The 21,695-nt window shown below is 48.5% G+C and overlaps 1 long non-coding RNA gene across 1 annotated transcript in view; it reads left to right on the top strand.

The window, feature by feature from the left end:
* Positions 1–21,695, top strand: part of LOC140214037 (uncharacterized) — a 219,858-nt gene that overhangs the window by 858 nt on the left and 197,305 nt on the right. The window lies entirely within an intron of this gene.

Genomic DNA, 21,695 nt, shown 5'->3' with positions numbered 1-21,695 from the left:
TTTATTTTATGACGGGTTTGTTCCTTGCGTTGCTGTTCTGTCAAAGTAGTGTCCTAAAACTTGCCGTGCTTTTCTGTCTTATGAATATGACGCAAAGTATGACGACAGGAAGATTATATGCACTTGTAAGCGCTATAGAAATATGCTCTCTCATTCAGCATGTAGTTCAAATAATGAGAGCAATTATAGGCTACTTCCTGTTCGTGCATATGCATGTAGCCAGCTTATAGTTCTGTGGGTCTCATGCTGTCTCATACTGGGTCTCATACTGTCAATGAAATACATGTATTTTACTCTACCTTCTTTCTGTAAGCCACAAAATGTGTCGCCGTCGTAAAGCACGTGACAGTCAAGTTCCGTGTGACCAGCCCGTGATGGTTAATTTTCGCATTGGTTTCGATTTTCTGGAATCTTATGTTCGCTCATTATGTACAAATTTCAGTTGTGTATGAAAATTGCTTCTGCAGAATGACACTTTCGCACTGCGTGGCGGTCAGTATTTTTCCGGTACGGAATGCATGAATGAAAACAAAAATGTTCAGCTTTTACTTATGTTGAGTTTTGGCTGACTGGCCAAAATCTTGGCCAACACATGAACGAAATTAACGATTGATGGTGCCAGGAGGTTTTCTTTATATACTACCCCGGGGGGCGAGGGATTTGCACCTTGATTGATAAAAGGCTGACTCATCTCACCCACGACCTCAAGCTGGGGTGTGGTAGAATTGAATATGTCATGGTTGAGATCCTGCTCGACGTACCACACCAGAATCAGCGCAGAAACAGCGTGTTCGTCCTCAATATCTACAGCAACCCCAGGGACTCGCGCCAGCAGTTCAAGACCATCCTCAAGAAAGCGACCGACTTGGCCGGCCCTCGACCCTTGGTCGTCGTCGGTGACTTCAACGCACCGTACGGCATCTGGGGTTACGTCTACGACACTACCAAGGGGCGCAACCTGTGGCAAGACGCCAACGAGATGGACCTCACTCTGGTCACTGACAAGAATTTTCCTACTCGCATCGGCAACTCCGTCACCCGGGACTCGACACCTGACCTAGCGTTCGTCAGGAACGTTGAGGACGTGGGCTGGGAGAACACCGCCATGGAGTTCGGCAGCGACCACTACATTCTCGAGACCAACTTCAAGGTGTCTCGGAGTAGGATCAAGGAATTCACGTTCATCGATTGGGACCACTTTCGCAAGATTTGCGAAGAACACAGCAGAGCCAGGGCACCCGCCACCCTCGAAGAATGGTGCGAAGGCGTCCGGAACGACGCTTCCGCGGCTACCAAGAAAGTGGAAACCGATCTCGACGTCGAGCGGATGGACAGCAGACTTGCCCACCTGATCGAGGCCAAAAACGCCCTGCTTCGCCGATGGAAGGGTCAAAGGCTCAATCGCAGACTCCGAAAAAAGATCTCGGAGCTCAACAAGGTCATCGATGACCACTGCAAGGCGCTATGCCAGCAGCAGTGGGACGAGCTCTGCGAATCCATCGACGGACAGATGCGCAACGACAAATCCTGGGGTATGTTGAAGCACCTTCTCGACGAAAGCGGCTCAAAGTCAAATCAGAGGCATACGTTGGCCAGGGCCCCTCACGAGGCCACCAGCTCTCACACGGTCGATGAGCTCGTCGCAAAACTGGTACAGAAGTACTTGCCCGTCCGTCGCGACGGAGATCCAGTGACCCAACTCCCAGACTACCGAGGCCCTCCACGCCCCGAGCTCGACGAAGACTTCTCCATTGCCGAGGTTAGACAGGCCATCTTCGCGCTCAACCGCAAGTCTGCGCCGGGTCCAGACGGAGTCACCAACAGAATGTTGAGAAATCTCGAGGACACGTCGATCGTCTTCCTGACCGACAAAATCAACGAGTCCTGGAATAGTGGCGTTGTTCCTGCAGAATGGAAGATGGCCTGCACGGTGCTCATTCCCAAGCCCGGCAAGGCCCCGAACATCGAGAACCTCAGGCCGATTTCTCTAACCTCCTGCGTCAGCAAGGTCATGGAGCGCGTCGTCCTCAACAGGGTCAACGGGTACCTCGAAGACAACGCGGTTTACACGTACAACATGATCGGCTTCCGCGCCGGACTCTCGACGCAGGATGCAATGCGCCTAATAAAGCATCAGATTGTGGATGGCCGTTCCAGAGACGTCAAGGCTTTGCTCGGTCTGGACCTCGAGAAAGCTTTCGACAACGTGCTCCACAGCTTCATCGTAAAGACCATTTCAGATCTGGGTCTCGGCTCCAGATTCCATAGCTACGTCAGCTCTTTCCTAACGGACAGGAAGGCCAAGCTTCGCATTGGGGACTTCCGCTCCAACGATGTGCCCCTCGGAGGGCGGGGCACTCCTCAGGGCGCCGTCATCTCACCCACCCTGTTCAACATCTGTATGATTGGTCTTTCCGAGAGGTTGGCACGCGTAGAGGGCGTCAAGCACACCATATACGCCGACGACATCACCTTATGGTGCTCCAGCGGCTGCGAGGGCAGAGTCGAAGAATCCATGCAGGAGGCGATAGACGTGATCGAGGAGTATCTCCGCCCCACCGGACTTCGATGCTCCCCCGCCAAGTCGGAGCTTCTGCTTTACAGAAAAGAGAAGGGAGGCAGACCCAAAGATTGGAAGCCAGTCTCCGAAAGCAGCATCAGTCTTCGCACTTGTGACGGGGGGGTGATACCCAGGGTTGACGTTATTCGGGTCCTGGGCATGTTTGTCGAATTCAACGGCGGGAACGGAACGGCTCTCCGCAAGATCATCGCAAAGACGGACAACGCTTTCCGCCTCGTTCGCAGAATAGCAAACCGGCACCGAGGAATGAAGGAAAACAATCTCCTCAGGCTTATCAATGCATTCGTACTATGTCACTTTACGTACACAATTTCTATGCATAACTGGCTCAAAGCGGAGCGAGACAAACTCAACGCTCTCATCCGCAAAGTGGTCAAGAGGGCTCTCGGGCTACCCATCAGGACCCATACCGAGGATCTTCTTAGGCTGGGGGTGCATAACACTGCCGAGGAGATTGCCGAAGCCCAAGAACGCGCGCAACTCACTCGCTTGAGCACCACAGCGGCAGGTAGACACATCCTCGAAGAGCTGGGTTACCAACCTGCGGGATTCCCGATGGTCAGTACCCCGATCCCCAGGTGCATTCGAGACAAGTTCGAAGTGGCCCCTGTGCCCCGAAACGTCCATCCCGTCCATAACGAGGGCAGACGCAAGGCCAGAGCAGCAGCCATCCTCAAACAGATCAAGCAACGAGACATTAGAGCAGGCTTCGTCGACGCCGCGGAGTACAGCGATGGGAAGACCTTTGCCATCGTTGTGGTCGACTCCAGCGGCAAGATTTCCAACTGCGCCTCCATTCGCACTTCAGACCCCGGTGTCGCCGAGCAAGCCGCCATCGCCCTCGCCCTGCTAGATGGTCGTGGATCTGAGATATATAGCGATTCCAAAACAGCAGTTAGGGCTTTTCAGAAGGGTTGCATCGCCAAGCAAGCTGCTCGTCTTCTTAGCAGCTCGAGTCGAGATGCTCTCACGCATCATTCCATCCACTGGTTTCCAGCTCACGTAGGGTCGGTCGAGGGTGCTCCCCCGAACCTCAATGAGTCTGCTCACGAGGCTGCGCGTGACCTCACCGACCGCGCTTCCTCTACAAGAAGCACCGACTCCCCTCCTCCCTACGGCCACAGGGACGCTCCCGCTACTCACAACGAGCTTATTAAATTCTTCTACATGTCTAGAAGGGTCTTTCCGCCCCCTCACCCCAAGTTGAATAGGGCGCAAGCCGTTTCGCTTAGGCTTCTGCAGACCAGTACGTATCCGTGTCTGTCCGTTCTCCACGAGGCTTACCCGGACGTGTATCGCGACGACGCCTGCCCCTCCTGCGGGCAGACCTCCACTCTAGTGCACATGCTGTGGGAGTGTGGGTCGACATACCCCAAGTTCATCAAGGAGGAGTGGGACTCGCTTTTGCGTAGCCCCGCTCTAGAAAAGCAAATCCTGGCCGTCCAGCGTGCCCGCGACCGGGCCGGTGGGCTAGACCTGCCGGTCCCGACGTGGGACTAGCCGGGTGCGCGACGAGTTCGCGTCCTCGCCGGACCTACAATAAAGTTTATTCACTCACTCACTCACTCACTCACTCACTCACTCACTCACTCACTCACTCACTCACTCACTCACTCACTCACTCACTCACTCACTCACTCACTCACTCACTCACTCACTCACTCACTCACTCACTCACTCACTCACTCACTCATTACTACCCCCCCCCCATTATATTTGTTGGCTAATTGAACTCTAGCCTTAAACTTCACCACAAGTTGTGTGTATATATATATATAATATATCGCAATGTGTGCATTTGGTCGTCATCTGTACATATTCATTAGAACCTCTCAGGGCCGTAATAGTGGGTGGCTCGCTTGTTGAAATAGAACACCTACGGCCTAACCGGTGCCTTATTATATATATATATATATATATATATATATATATATATATATATATATATATATATATATATATATATATATATATATTTGTGCAGCTTTTAGTATTCCGCGGATACCTTTGTGGTGACCAGGGGACCAAAGGCCCTGCGGTGACTATCATCAATCATTAACATGATGCGAACATAAAATAAAAAAGGTTACAGAAAGGAAGGACTCTGCATAGTGGCTCAGAGACGATTCTAACACCATCCTTAAATATTGCGTCTTTGTTTTTTCTGGAATGAATGAGAATGAATGAATGAATGAATGAATGAATGAATGAATGAAAATTTCATTTAGAGAAGGGATGGTTCTATGACCTGGGAGTGGCGTCCAAAGGTACTGACAGAAGTTCTTCGTCCAGGAGTGCTGCCAACTTTCGTCATGAACCGAGTCTGACAAACCCGCCAACCTGCGTTCACGTTCGTGATATTTCAAGAGAGTCTCGATAATGTTTAAAAGAATTGGATACAGTAACGACGAAGAAAACAAGAATGAACCGTGTCAGTCTACAAAATACGGGCAACGATGCGGCTTAAGGCTAATACAGAACGTCGTCTTCGGCAGCAGTTGTCGCGCTCGTGTCGGCTGGAGCAGACTCGACACGTGGAGGGGAAAGTTTCGGCGTTCTGGAGGACGGCTGCACTTTCGTCTCCGACCCACTGCGAACGCCTGGAGCACTTCGAGGCGCCTTGTCTTTGACGGCGTGCAAGAAGATTGCCTGCTGGTTGTAGAAAGAGATGGTCGACATGACAACGGCCAGCGTGAGGAGCAGGCAGAGCACCACACAGGCTAGTGCCGCGGCCGAGGCTACACTGTCGCCACCGCCGACATCGTGGCGCGATGCGTCTACCGCTGTGACCTCCTGTCGCATGGTTGTGGCGATGTGGCTCTTCGCACGGTGGGTGCTAGAGGGATTTCAGTTCGCCTCGTCTCTGTCCTTTTCTTTTCCGCAGGCTGCAGACTGGCGCACGACGTATGTCGAAGGCTTGCGCGGAGCACAAGATGGAAGGAGTGCGCAGTACCTCTGGCAGTCGGCTTGTGAAAGGAACTGCTCTGAGCAAGGCAGAAACCGCCGGCTGGTTATGAGCTACTTCATCTTCCTCCTTTTCTTTGAAGAACGACCCCATCCTCATACGAAAACATGATCCGAATTTTAATGCGATTATTATTCTTTGGGAACTTCATCCAGACTGTTGTATATCTGCCTCTGTGTATCTTTGTCTGTCCGTTTGTATTCGGCTAACTTCTTTCACGCTAGTTTGGCTCACTGGGTAGTGCCTGGTTTAATGGGATTTATGTGGCCATACCTTTTGTGCCAAGCAATCAGTATTCTTTTTTTACTCAAGCGCGTACATGTGTCCAATGTGTATATGAATTAAACCTGAAGCAACACGTTGAGCTGCTGAAGTAGGAACCAGATGAAAGTAGAAGGGCTTTCCCAGACATGTCCAGAGAAAAAAAAAAGCAGCAGAAGATGGAAAAACCATACCCAGGAATTCTGGACATACCTTTAGTTTCCTTTTTTCGCCACCACGTGGTGTATCGACCTTAAAGAATTGAAATTCACGCCATGACGTATGCCATTACGCACAACTAAAGAAAACACAGTAAGAAGAAGCACACACTTCGACTGTTGCTTCGCCTGAATGATTGGAAACGAGCGCGCTTATGTTCAGCCTTGTCTCGAAGACGACCAGCTACTTGCTCGACTGGCAATGAATCGACGATCTTGCTAGGCGCCTGGCCAGACAGCTTCTCGGTATCGCGGATGAGATGTCTGGCCGAGATAACTGCTCTCGCAAAGCTTCCATTGGTGTTAAGTCGAAAGCCTTTAATGGCTCATACTCGCGGCGTCCGACCGTCCGTGCCCTGGAACGTCGTCGGGGATTTCAACCAAGACGCTAGGAACAGACATGCATTTGTGAGTGGTCTACAAAGTTCACTAGCGTTACAGTTGGTCACGCCGACGACGACAGCCACCACGCAGCATGGCAGCTGTCTTGATCTCGTCTTCCAGACGTATCGAACCACCAAAGATCTTGAGTACATATCAGTACATTTCAGTGATCACAAGGCAGCTATCGTAGGCGTCGACCCAGCCAAGCATAGGGAATTCATGGGGCATTAAAGCAAATACATTGAATTCATGAATAAACGGTCCATCGTTTACTTCAAACCACACTTTGTCAAAAAAATTGAAGGACGCTCTGTAAATTCCAAAGTGTGTTCGGCGAAAGCCTGTGCCCATTGCACTGGGGGTGTCACACACACACACACACACACACACACACACACGCACACACACACACACACACACACACACACACACACACACACACACACACACACACACACACACACACACACACACACACACACGCACGCACGCACGCACGCACGCACGCACACACACACACACACACACACACAAAGACACGGAATAGTCAGTCGAATGGGCACAGGGTTTTGCCGAACACACTTTGGAATTTATAAAGTGTCCTTCAATTTCTTTCTTTCTTGATTGTTTTTCTTGTTTGTGCACCACTGCGGCCGCGGGCTTGGGTAGAGTCAGCGTTATGTTTCGTGGGATTCCTATCGAATCGGCGTGATGCATTAAGAGGAAGCTTTAGCTTGTGGGAGATACGGGCTTCTCCTCCGTACTCTTGGGACAAAGGAACGACAACACAGTAGTGCAAACAATCACAAGGGCATTTATTGCACCTTTCATAGATCAATGGCAGCTAGCCGAGTTGCTATCCACAAAACATGCCGATGGGCGCGTGACAAATCTAGAAGTCTGACTCACCGAGCGACCGGATAGCGAGCGAATATGTTCGCCCCATGCTGGATCCCAACGCCTGGTCATTCGCGTGTACAGTCACGCGAATGGTGGCACGTTCGAAGGCGGCCACGCGAAACAGTCTCGCAGAAGCATTGGACGGCGCCCGCCGACGATCTCGAACCAAAGAGGACGCGCCTTGTCTCTCGGCGCCCGAGTAATTAACCCCGCCGCGGCGCGACAGTCGCGCCATCTCTCGCACCGCGCTTGTACCACTCCGACCGCCGCGGGCGCCAGGCCACGCGAGCCGTGCGGGAAAACAGCATATCAGGGGATGCGTGAGAGTCGCGCATCCCCACAAGCTCGGGCCGATCTCCGATGCCGGCTGCTCAAATAAGTGTAAGATGCCTAAATGTTTTTATGAGAAAACCGCTCAACAGATTTGAATGAGAATTGTTGCATTTAAGAGGGAACGTTAAATCACAGTGATTGCAGCAATAATGTTGATTTAGGTCATGGCAGTTTCCACAAGAATTGTCGGAAACCGATAAGTCTAAAAAAAATAGAAGTACCAAGTTTACAAACCCGTTACTTAGCATAAAGAACTAACATCGCATCTCTATAGATTGCATCCGTTGAAGTATGTAAATCGGACAAATTTGACGTATGAATTCACGACTTATGTGAATTTTTCAGGATAGTTGTAAAGGTTTTGCTAATGGCAAAATCGCAAGTTAGTGGCATATTTCAAGGTGGCGTATATCATTTTTGTTCGCTTTAGATATATTAGGTGCAGCTTACAGAACTGCGATATTGTTTTTGTTGCTCAGTTACAGAGCTGCATGCTTCCAGTCTTGTTTCTTGAATCGCAATTCTTCAGAATTTGTGGAAAAAGAAAGGTGCCAGCTAAATAAAAAATTCGCTCTATGAAATCACATTTTAACTATTTCTTTTAAGTTCAACAGAACTCATTAATTTCGGTGCAGTGGTTCTCAGAAGAAAGGATTGCTCATTTCTCATGTAGGAGCTAAAGCTTCCCTTAGGTTCTATTTAGAATAATATTGTTGCGGAGAGAAGAAGCAGGACGGAAAACGCATTTGCAGTATGTGCAGTAATATACAGTAATTGACAAGGACAACCCTGCAGGAGGCTAGTCACTGAAGCATTGTTCTCTTCAGTTCCAAGCTCGTGCTCATCTTTCTCAGCGTTGTGCAGAGCAGTGTTAACATATTTCCGCCCGACGTGGAAGCGGTGTCTCGGTGCTTCTTATGCAGAAAGAGACTCGTAGCGTTTTAGGCGGCTGATATGAACGACGTCATGGGAAGTCGGGATGGAGCGAGTAGTAGGTGTGACCGGATAGGCCTCGGTAAGGACCGGAGTATAGTGAGACATTAGTTATTCGGGAGGCCGACGCGGTGGGTGGGAGATCATAGGACAAGATAGATCCCCGGGAACATAGACGACCGCACGCCAAGTTTCATCCTAGACGCCAGCGCTCGTTTCTCCCCTGGCGGAACGATTTCACCTCCAACGGGGGTAGGTTTCCGCCGCCGCTTCCCTTCACGATCGCGCCCGCGTTCAGTTCGCGCTGCGCGCAGCGTCTCTTGTTTGCGACGACGCCTCTTCGGATGACCGGAAATTATTATTGTGTTGTTAACTGTCACGACAGCAATGTAAACACGAAAGGGTTGATGCCACCAGTGAAATTCTGCCGATTCACAAGAAAACGGTACGAAAAAAGCAGACGACAGACATGGATTACTTCGGTGCGCCGAGCGAAGTAAACAACTGGCAAACGAAGCGAGCTCGTTCATTGATCACTCCTAACTGTATGACGGTTTTTATATGTAACCCACATGAATTTAAGAATTACTCGGTACATAATCCTTTTATTCATATGAAAACGTTCAGTTGTTCGACGAGCGCTTGTCCTGTCTTCTTTCTCGTGTTTCGTTTGTGTGTGCGCTGCCCAAGAATGGAAACCACTTTTGTTGTATGCGCTAGCAGTGGCCGAAGTTCACGCGTGCCTAGGAATTGAATATGTGCACGATGCATTGAACATGACCGGAGTTCATTCCCGCTTCACCACTGCACCGATCGATCGAGTTACTGGACGATACACGCCCGCGTCTTGGTCGCGCCGGCATTGCTGAAGCGGGAATGATTACTAATACTTTCAACTTCCGCCTCTTGAGCACTGTTAAAAAATGGCCAAGCTGTCTACATTGCTGCCTCTATTCCATATTGTAGGGGACGTACTAGTTGAAGTTGTGTGCGCATGTCGTACTTGTGCTATGCAGCGATATATTTTGTTTATTTCCGCACAGTGTCGATGGAAATCCGTTGTCGCCATCAGAGCACGGATTTCTAGCAAACATATTGTGAGAAACTGCAAAAATGACTTTAGCTCGTATGTGCCGTATGCATGTGCCGCATCGTATGTGCTGACGATTTTTCCGGCGGCACATACGATGTCGTTTCCAATTACGTGCTCAGCGTCACTTAACTGTTTAAGCAGACGCTGCCCTTTCGCCGCATTGCAGCCATAAAAATAATCGTCAAGCGTACCGATCTTCTTAAAGGCAAATAGAAGCGTGTACAGTCTGTTTCACACTTAGGGGAAAACTCGGAACGTATTGCATTGCGGTGCGGCAAGCAATGGAGTCGTGCGGCGGCAGCAGCTCGAGCAGGCGCAGACGCTCGAGGGGCGGAGTCGTGATCTCCGTCGTCTGCTACGGCGGCGCGTGCTGGCCGCATTGTCGGGAAGCGTGCTACTGTCAGGGGCAGAGTACCGATTTCATCGGCACTGCGGGAGCTGAGCTGAAATTGTTTACTAAACGTTGTGCGGCGCCAAACTCTGAGCCTTCATTAGCGATAATGGAGTTCCACAAACTTCTTTTAACAGCATGCTTCGTTTGTTCTTTCGAAAGGGTGGGGTACTGAGCGCGTGCACGTATATTTCTTCACTGTGTGTGCTACCGTAATAAGCAGCGACAAGACGCACCAAGATGTGCGCGCAACGTGCTCAGTCTTTGTTTGACTCGAAAGGAAAACAAAGCACTCAACAATGATTACTATGGGGGTCGAACACGATGAAACAAACGGGTACGATTAAAGGAATGTTTTAGGTTAAGACAATGAGCTGCAAGTGATTTTTCTCGACAATCAATCACTACACCAGACAGACCCTGCCCGCCGGCGGGGAATTGGACACGTCACGCTCGGAACTTCGGTTAGTATCTCGTCATGTCCCCAGCGGCAGCGATGACAGCGCTCATCCTGAAGGCAGTGAAGTGTAGAATGACTTGATCAGGGATGTGTTCATTCGCAGCACGTCTCAGTCGCTGACGATGGTGGATCGAAGCCTATCTTCGGGCGACTGATAGAGGGGATGGTGCGGCAGCGATACTTTCAACGAGCCCCAGACATTTTAAATGATGTTGGCGCCCGCGGATTGAGGCGACCACCCCAAGAGAGTGACTGCGCGCTCTTCCAGCAGTTCTTGCACAACGCGAGCAGTGTGGATCGGCGACCTATCGCGTTAGAATATATAGTCGCCTTCCAGAAACGGGCCGTCAAGAATGTATGGAATCAGTGCGTCGTCTATGACTGCCCTGCAGCGATGAACTTACCTTCGAGGCGTATCAGTGGGCGTCGCACAACGCTTAGTAAAGAATACCGGCTCATTTCACGCAGTAACGATGAGATGGGCGCCCTGCAACTGACAGTAGACGGTTTCCCGACAGTGCGGCCAGCGCGCGCCGCCGTAGCAGACGACGCCGTTCAAGATCCCGCCCCTCGAGCACCTGCGCGAGCTGCTGCCGCCGCCTGACTCAAGCGCTCGCCGCATCGCGATGCAATGCGCTCCGAGTTTCCCCCTAAATGTGAAACAGACTGTACATCGCTCTTCGAATGAAATGTCCACGCGCACACCCGTAGGCACACACCGCGCGCGGCACGAAACGTGCCCAAACACGCGCAGTGCAGGAGGCAATCAAGGCGGTGCGAACGAGAGAATTTTGCTTCGCATGCGGCGCTCTCAACGCCGGCGCAGCAGCGCCGCTCTCGGTGCCGTTCTTGTCTATAGCCGGCGTCCCGGTGACGACTCTCACAAATGTTTTTCTGCTTGTTCTGACAAGCACAAAGGCGACGATGAGCAACTTGGCGTGCTTCTTCGGCTCGGGCAATGACCTCACGGGTACACTCAGACACGGACGCTTGAGAGGTCGGCAGTGTTGTATCAAAAGACAATACTGGATATCGGCCTTACAACGAATAAAATGGTGAGTAACCTTTTCCTTTACGTGCCAAAACCACGATCTGATTATGAGGCACGCCGGAGTGGGGGACTCTAGAATAATTTCGACCACCTGGGTGTTTTAACGTTCACCTAAGTATAAGTACACGGGTCTTTTCGCATTCCACCCCCATCGAAGTGCGGCCGCCTTGGATTGCATCCCGCGAATTTGTGCTTAGCAGCCCAACACCATTGCCACTAAGCAACCACGGCGCGTATGTAGAGTTTATTTGAACCAATATTTATATCCGCAGAGGCTGGAACGAATGGCACTGCCTTTATAGTATTATCTCTTTCTGAAAGCGAAAGCAATGCAAGAAGAATAATGGAGCCATTCCACGCTGTGAAGGTGGATGACCAACTAAGCTGTAGCACATTATACATGGTTAGACAACGGGACTTGTATTTATTTTCATCATTTGGTAATGATAGTGACGATAGCTTTGTGAATACTGTGATATACACGCGCTGGTTCGGTTACAACTTTATACAGAACCTTGGTCAAAGTTAAATTCATACACGACTGTTGATGCATAGCTGAGTGACTTGAATTGGTGTGGCACTTCAAGCCAAACTTTTCTTACACAATCTCAGTGAGCCATTACGTGTGTGGCTTTGAAATGCCCACATTGAAGTTTCCACTGGTGATCACAGGGCTAGTGCTATCACGGCTAACCGATGCCAAGTTCGTCGTCATGAACTTCTCGATATCATACTTGGGTGCGCATGGATAGATATACACAGTAGATATTATAATTTATAATTCCGTCTTTCGCTTGTACAGCACATACATCCGTATAGTCGGTGGCACTGTCCTCTTGCGAGTCAAGGGTGTATGGTCGTACATACATTTCAACCTCTGCATATATGCCAACGCGTCCTGCTCGTGAGTCCATGTGCTGTTCACAAAAGATTCCAGCATACCTTTCGGCTTTAAATTTGACTGATTTATTCCATTATTATTATTATTATTATTATTATTATTATTATTGGAGTGCTTGAAGCCTGCTTCACTTCCGCTTCGGAGGGCCCCATAATGCACAACCTCCGGGATCGGCCCACATTTTTACCCACGGACACGACAAATGCATTGCGGGGTAGAGGTGTGCATCTGCGCTGTAAAGGTGCCTGTAACGTCAATATTGCTGCCCTGTATTTATCCTCGATAGCACCATCACCATCGGCATGGCTGTGCGAGGACCTGCCAAGCGGTTCGTCTTCGTTATCTTCCTTGCCTCGGCGGCGGCGCATTGTCTTGAGGACAATGGCGCCCTAAATCTGCACCATCATTGCGTGTCCTGCATCCCTTCTGCGACCAAGCAAGCTTTCGGCGGCACACGTTCGCTGCTCTATTGACGCTAAACATTAAACTGCTTGCCTAAAAAATGAAGTTTATATATATAACTTATGGGGTTTTACGTTCCAAATACACTTTCTGATTATGAGGCACGCCGTAGTGGAGGACTCCGGGAATTTTGACCACCTGGGGTTCTTTAACGTCCACGTAAATCACAGGTGTTTTGGCATTTCGCCTCCATCGAAATGCGGCCGCCGTGGCCTGGATTCGATCCCGCGACCTCGTGCTCAGCAGTCCAACATCATAGCCACTAAGCAACCACAATGAGTCATTAAATATATATCGAAAGCGGACTGGCCGCAAGGAACATGCTCAGGGAGCGATGCCATTGATGATATCACAGAAGGCTGGGGGCGGTCAGGTCGTCCTTACATTCTTTTTTTGCGTCAATTATGCTTCCAAAGAGTTTATTTGCAAAACACTTGTTCCCGTGGCCCTTACAGAAGCATGTTTAATAAATATTTCTTCGCTCAGCTAGATAATCTCGAGGACTGGCTCCAAGCTGTTCATTTGCCTTAGCCGCCTAAGGTCAATTACCGTAGCTTCTTTTATTATGCAAATAACTGCTCAACTTACTCCGTATCTAGATGTTACCAATTTGAATACTCGAATGATAATAATAATGTAAACAAGATTTACATTGGTCTATTTCTTAGAATTTGGTGCCGTTAAAATGTACTACCGGGATATTCATGGTGCTGTACGCTTCTTATAGAGCAAGTGTTAAGGCTTGGAAAGGTTATCCCGGCGCAGATCAAGGTCACGAGCTTAAACGCTTGTGCCAAACTGTGCACTGCTGCCTTTACAACTGATTCTCCTACATTTTAGAAGAAGCACCTCAGCGCTACGGTACATCACATAAGCTATGTGAGAACATTTTGCGCGCTCCAGATTTGATATCTGAGCGTTGGTGGCATCAGGCTCGGTTTCCTGGCGTAATCTGGAATACTTAAGACGTAGACACACATATGCACTCTCTTCTCCCCCCTTCCTCTCAAAAACCTGCGCGTGCGAGCAGCCTGAATGACATTCGCATTGTAAAAGCAGAAGTTCACGTTTGGGCATATTCGTTAAAGCTCATGAACTTGATTTGTGCCAAAATATCCTGACCAAGCTTTCGCACTTGCTTTACAAGAAGCCTACTGAACCATCAATATGCCGGGTGTTTTCTACTGTACTAAATAAAAATGTAAAATCAATATAAATCTTGGTGACATCATTTAATCATTCGAGTGTTCAGAGTAAGTTGAGCAGTTGCGTGGGTAATTAGCGAAGCAACGTTCATTAACTTTGCAACAATTGATCTTGGGTGGCTAAAGCAAACGAGTAGTTTGGAGCGTCTATGAGATTATCAGCGAAGCAAATAAATTTTTGTTGTACATGCTCCTGTATGAGCTACGTGAACGAATATTTTGCAATTTAACGGTCTCTTAAAGCGTAACTGACGCAGAAAGAGAACGTATGCGAGGTCGATCTGATTGCACCGAGCCATTTGTGATATTGTCGTCAATGGTGTTTCTCCCTGAGCATGTTCCTTGCGTCCTCCTATTAAATGCATGCCTACAACACTGTGGTCTGTGCATAAAAGTAAAAGCCAAAAACTGAGATAAAGCTCCAAAGATATTAGGTAATCGGCATGCATAAACCACGTGCAACAGGTGAGTGCCGTCATCTGCCAGCTTCCCACGCGATGTGGTACATTATTTAGATATACACCATCTTTCGGGCAACATCATATGTTTAGCTTTATATCAGGACCCTTATTATCTCTGAGCGATGCTTGGACACAAGGACATAACGCCTCTTCTAGGGACCACAAGAATTCTGTGCACATCGGCTACAAAGGACAAAGTAATGCTTTAGCACATTCACAGAAACCTTTCCTCACAGTTTATTTTTTTATTTCCTGACAACTATACGAAAATAAAATTCAAGGAGAATTCTCCAGCCTACCCGAATGTAATTAGTGAAGCTGCTGGATCACTACAGAACTGACCAAGATTAGATTTCTAGGCTGCAAAAGAATGCAAAAGAATTTGCTTTCCGGCATTTAGAGTTGATGCGACGAAGTGATAGAGCATTGAGTAAGCGCTGGTTTTGCGAGCCGAACAGCGCACGACAGAAGCTTTCAACACGGCAGGCGCTGTGGAGGGCCACTGCATTCGAAGGCCCGCGCGAAGGCACCGGAATGGCGGACGCCGTATCGGCAGAGCTCGGCCGCTTGCGCGTCGCCGCACGAGGTCAGGCAGAAGCGGCGAAAGAAGAGGCGTCGCTTGGCCGCCAGCAGCCGCTCGGCGAAGGCGTCCCTCGTGGCGGAGGCCAGCGCCACGTCCAGAGCCCAGGGCAGGAAAAGGATCGAGCTGAGCGCGTGCTCGCTGAGACCCAGCTCGACCGCGTGGTCTACGATGCAGCGTCGGTGCGTGGCCAAACTTGCCCCGGTTGCGTTGGTTTCGCTGCATTGGCACAGACGATCGGAGAGAGAAACGAGAAATTCGCTGAGCCGCACCCGACTACCAATAGTTGCCGCAGAGAATTCGCAAAAAAAAAAAAAAAAAAAAAACACGTTGGGAAGCAGTGATGCCAGGCGAGTACGGAATGCTACAGAACGGACTAACTGCAGCGATTATAGCGCCAAAAACACGATCGCGGAAAGAGCAAGCACTGCTAGAATGGCCTAAGCATGCATCGCGACGTATTGACCGGAGAATGTTGTGGGGACTCCTCGATTTCGTTCCTCTCTTCTTTAGATATATCTTTTTTTGTTTTTACGACTAAAATAGCTCTGACGCAAAGAGTCATGCAAAATTCATTAACGCATAAAACTCCCGAAACTGTTTTATTAGACTACCAAACTAACCCTTTTTGGCTAACGGGTGACATTGAGCCAATACCGCTGCTAGAAAAGGTCGAAGGAGGGAATTTTGACAAACGTTATCCAATAGACTTGAGCCAAAATTGGCACCGTGGGTTGACAGGGGGACCGCTTGCCTGTCGAGCGCTGCACTGGTGGCCCACGTGACAAGCATCCGGACTCCAACCGTCGAGTAATCGAGGCTCTCCTCCGACGCCTCGGCGTGCAACAGATCTGCCGTGAGGAATAGTGATGGCACTGTCACGGTGGCACCGATGACTCCTTGACCAACGTCGCCTCGCAGTTGCAGCCGGGTCGCCGAGCTCGCTTCCAGCCAGTCCGCGGCCAGCGGCCTCCTGCTTAACTGGATGACGGAACGCAGGAAATCTTCGGACAGAGAGGGCGCTTCTGTGTCCCCGAAGCCGCCTGCAGCGACAGCTGCAGCGCCAAAGTGCGCATTTTGCATGGCAGGCTTTCGGAGAAGAATTACACGGAAAACACGGGAAGGAAAAGAAACAGCGCGTTTTCAATGCTTCGGAGCCTCTACGCAGTGTTAGGTGGTTAACGTCTGAATGGACGTTGTGTCGGTATATCAGTGCACTAGTTCATCATGATCCTTCGCTCTTATGCTTAGGCAGCGCCTGATGCGAGCACGACGACGACGATTCTCTGACAACTATAGCTTTATAGGCTCGTGTTAAAGAACGTCTGCATTTTCTTCCTATTTTCCGTGTAGGTAGCTCCATTCAATTGGTTTTTGAGGCTTGATGACAGTGTGTCTGCACAGCAGTGCGCTATACTATTGTTGTGTTTACTTTTCCTGTCTACCGCCTGTGCAGTGTTTACGGGTGTTATCTAGTCATCCCGATCTTCCTTTAAAGGTTGTTGTCGGGCTTACTTCAGATACTTCTTTTGTAGAAATCAGAATTAACATGTAGCGTATAAGAGCGAGGAAAAGTAAGAGCACTGAACTTTGTGTCAAGAGCAAAACTCACTCCGCGTTAGCTGGATCGGGAGATTTGGCTTCCGGATCTTAACATGACTGGCACTTTGAGGAGCTGTCAGTATAATCGTATCGCGTTGATGTCTACAGCACTCACTGAGCGTCTCCACTGGCGCAGCAGTCAATTCTGAGCCGTTTATCGTGATCGATTTCGCAACGTAGGGCGTGTCCATTGCTGACATCCTAAGAGCGGTGATCATCGCGTTGAGGTAGAAGTGAGCTTCCGGAGTCTCCGTGGTGCTCGCCAGCCAGAATGGGAAGCGGTGCGGAAAATGAGTGGCGGTTGCTCGCACGCAAGTCTGTGAAATAGAGTAAATTCAATGTATTATTCTCCAGAACGCTCCATAGGACATTCCCGGTATTTTTTTAAAGTTGACTTTGCTTCCCTCTATATACACACACTGTCTCTCTGTGAACTGACAGCTATACAGTACTCGTTGCCTGCTATAATCGTTGTCACATTAACTCTTACGACGACCAGTTAGTGGATAAGCACGAGATATTCAGCTTTTGTTGTGAACGTCAGCAAAGAAATGTGATTGCCTATCATTTTATTGGCATAGCAAAGGGAAGCAATTGAATGTCACTAAGTCCAGCTTGTAAAGTTTTATGGCCAATGCCAGGTAGCAAAACGGGCCGGCGGTGTTCACGAGCGCGTTCGTTCGACCGAACAAACGCACGATTGTTTACAATCGTACGTGACCACCTCATTCCTCCCTTCCTCACTCCGCCTATTCACTGGATCGGTCCATTCTCTCATTCATAAGTACTGCTCGCAGTAAGAGACGCACACGAAGTCGAGCAGTCAGCCCTCCTTCGTGAACTCTGTTTCACAAATCGGGATGTTAGCACCGACGTGTTGAAATTCGGTGGACAGAAAGAAAAAAAAATATTTGACAATTTTCAACCGAAAGAGAAATTTGCTTTGGAATACAGCTATGCACCTCGTATAGCTGCTGCCATGTAACAGTCACTTGGGCCCTGTCAAGCCGTTTTCACGGTCTTTAGCCCAGTGGACCTTCTAGCATATTGTCTGGTAAATAAACTTGAATTTGAATTTCGATTTGAAATTTGAATTTGGGAAAAACGAACTCCCATTTACTGTTTGTGAATATTGTTCTCATCGATAATTGCAAAGACAGTAGTAACTCTAATGTTAGAAGCTTCAGACAGCGCCAGGCATGTCTCAGTGAAGGTGGTACTTGCCGTTGATTCTGAAATGCGTGAGAACATGAAGCCAACCTTTGAGTATGAGTTATGCATGAAACGCATCCCAACAGAAACTGCGAAATTTACACCTTGGCGACAGTTGCCGCAGCACAAAGCAACCTGGTGTTCTGTCTCGTGGTGGAACAATCGAATACATAAACTCTAAAGATGATATGTCCTTTCAGAACCTTATCCTAAGAATGTTTAAGGGAGCCATATATATAATTTCATTGATTTCATCGACCGACAGCTTTACGGCATACACTAAGACGTAAATACCTTTGTAAACACAAATATATTTCTATGCTTTGGACATTCCTCTGAGTTGCCATAGAAAAAATCTTTTCTATTCATCCTGCATAGTTTTTGGTGCAGTATTGAACGCGTGGCAGACAATCGGGAACAATGCGAAATACTACAGCATTTCTTTTTCGCTTATCTTGTGCTTATCTATAAAATTAGCGCGCAGCTCCAGAATATCTGCCTGAATGATGCACTTACTGGATGCTCGTATAAGCTAGCCAAAGTTTCGATTGTAGGGGCAAGATGTACTACCTTCAATTATTGCAGTGCTTGGTAGTAAGAAATAGTCGAGGTGGCATTTAATATCATTCTTGTTGAGTCTCCATGCCTGACACCTCGTGAACGCTCCTAAAACGCAAATACCGCTTCCTTATTATGTCGAAGTTCCAGCGTATATGCATGCAGAATTGTATTTGCTGAGCTCACCTCAGCCACAAGGTAGTCATTTTCAGGACTTTGCGTGGGCTGCAACAAGTAGGCGTACTTGAGGACCTGTGAAGCTGTCACTAGCAGCAGGTAGGTGGTGACGAGGCTCAGCTGAACAGATCCAAGGAGGGAGATGATACTACAGACTTTCTCCAGTGCACGCACTTGTAGGGACCATCGCTCGTGATCTGACTTCGTAGGCGTTTGTTCCGGTTTCTTTGCACCGTGTCGATCGGCAAAGGAATGCAAATCGGACAGCGGAGAAGGCAGATCAGAAACTCGAGCCACCCGGAAGTCGAATTCGGAATGGTTCAAAGTCTTCCTGGCATTTTCTATCTGCGAATCGAAAATCAAAATCGCCTCGATATATTCGTCGCCCGAGCCTTGTTGCTGCAGGTCCGCCAGTGACTCGTTCACGAAGAGCTTCGTCCGAAGGTCGTTGGGCTGCTCGCCTTGCAAGGTGTGAACCAGAGACTCGCCCACGTCAACGAAGATGTCGCCATTCTCGCTGCGCCTGACGCTAAGCGCTGTGATCAAACCAGTTTCAAGGCAGCTGCCTACGGCGTTCTCTAGGAGCTCCGTCAGGGTCGCAGCACGTAGCCAGGAGGACGCGTTGATCCCCGCTTCCTCGAGAACTGTTTGCACTGAGGGCCGACTCTGGAGTTCTGGCTGCCTGGAGGCAAAGTGCACGCAGCTGTCGTGGAAGCGGACCATCGAGCAATCTCGGGGCGAACAGAGATGCGGGCTGTAGGCCAGGTGCGCGAAAGTTCGGTGTACTCGAGCTAGGAACGACCGCCGATTGAGTTCCTCGTAGCTCAAGTGTCGGCTCGACTCGGCTTCGCTGCGCGACGAAGTCGTCCCGTTCGCCCACTTGCCGCAGACGTGAAGGTAAAAGTCTTCGCAAGGCTGCACGCTGTGGTCAGCGATGTGAGCCAGAAATGCGGCCACCTCTCGGCAGGCGACACCCGAGCACACGAGGGCAGCGTCCTCCTCCATGGCCGTCGGCGAGTCTGTGACGTCACTCACGTAGAGCGACGAGCGGACCGTGAAGTAGGCAAGGAGCGCGGCGCCGAGCAGTGGAATGGCTGCGCACGGTAGCGCGGTGAGGGAGTATCGTGCGATGTTGGACCAGGATCTCGACCGGCTTGCGGAGAAGACCTTCTTGGAGCCTGGGTCTAAAGCACATAGTGCATTCATGAATGAAGCCGCGAGTGCCACTTTTCGCTCGTGCGAACGTTTTCCTAGCACTTAAAAAAGGTACCGAAGACGTTGTCTGCCATGCTGACAGCCATGAATGATTTTAATAGAGTCCTCTTCTTCAAGGAACAGCCTCCCTCGATAGGTAGGCTCGAATTTTTTAGTGGTAGGTCCGCAGAGCTCACATTTTATTCAGCTCGGGCGGCTCGGAGCTTACAACTTGTCCAGCAGGCTTTGATGCAAGCATGACGTTGCGTTAAAGAATCACTGCGGAAACGCCCTAGTGGGACTATGTTAGTGCGTAAGCATTATTTCGAGTCGCCCTTCTTGAACTCGTGTGGCGAATGATTAATTGAGAGACTGAGTCACGCTCACCGCAGCTGTGTTAAGGATGACGAAATGTGCTGCAAGTATTCTAATGACCTGTTGCAATGATGGACTTAACCAGTGAACGTAATTAGTCGGAATAAATGTTACTGATCGAAATTAATGAAACCGTAATTATTCTAAATTAGGTTTAAGTAATATAATGTGAATTATTCGTATTACCCTTATTAATCTTGGTCACGTTTACGCAATCTAATCGTAATGAATCTTAATTTGGCTTCAGTCATTTTACTTACCAATAATTAATGCTGATTAGTATTATTGTATGTAATGTATATTACTCGAAATTGGACTTATATGATCTTGAGCTGGTAGGCCACATTCAACAGACAGTTTTTTTAAATTGATTTTTTTTTACATTTTATGTCTGCCCAAACATTCAGCAACATGTTGCAAAAACATTATCTTCCTATCATCATTAGTTCGGAAGTAGTAGTGAGTTTTCCGACCCATACCTTCGTATGGCGAAACTGAAAATCAGCATTATTCTTTTATATAAATATTCAAAATAAGTTTTCCCTTTTATGTTGCCGCCGACCAGCCATACTACAGTGCATCTCATTGCCAGCTTTGAAGCTGTTACATTTTAGTCCTCTGTGTCGTTAAAATTCTGACAACGTTCACATGGTTAAAATTTTTGTTTACAATTTTCTCAAGACAAGATTTCGCTCCACCTAATGTTATGCAAACTTTGATAATTTTTTTGAATGAACATATTGATATGAAATGGTGCGCACTTATTGCTCACATAGAGATGTGTGAAACGAACTAGAACAAAAGTAATTGATATAATATTTTTTAGATTTACAGTTCATTTTGCAAATAAACTTAGTTCAAATTGGAATTCTTTTTGAATTGGCGTAGTTTTTCGAACATTACTTTCTTAATATTTATCTAAGTGCACTCATTCTGGTTCATTGCACATGTCTCCCACTTAGCTACTTAAATGCCAAATTCAGCGATTCATTAGTTACTTATCGCTGCTGGCGCGACTAGCTCTTTTTTCCACATTTTATGACAAAAACTACCTGCCAAAAAATAAAATGAACCTTTTTCTGTCCTTTAAATACTTGAATAAACTGAATAAATCATGCTTATTTAGTGCATCGAGCCACCAGTCCCGCGACAATTTTGCGTATATTCGCGGGCTTCGTTCACGCTCGGAAAAGTCACTTTTATGTAGCACGCGTTGAGCAACAGAAAGCTGTATACACATATCGGGAGTTTTTTATGTTGCTCTACAATTTTCGCATTGGCACTTCTTATCTAATTGTAACATTTGAGAAGTTGATTAATTAATTAAGACTAAGTATGTAATTAGGCGACACTAAAAATAATCTGGGCATCTTCAAGCGACGGCAGACAACATTGTCT

This window comes from Dermacentor andersoni, chromosome 11 (assembly GCF_023375885.2).
Source record: "Dermacentor andersoni chromosome 11, qqDerAnde1_hic_scaffold, whole genome shotgun sequence".
Taxonomy (NCBI): Eukaryota; Metazoa; Arthropoda; class Arachnida; order Ixodida; family Ixodidae; genus Dermacentor; species Dermacentor andersoni.
The sequence above is the reverse complement of the archived record's forward strand: the minus strand, read 5'-3'. Positions and strand labels throughout refer to the sequence as shown.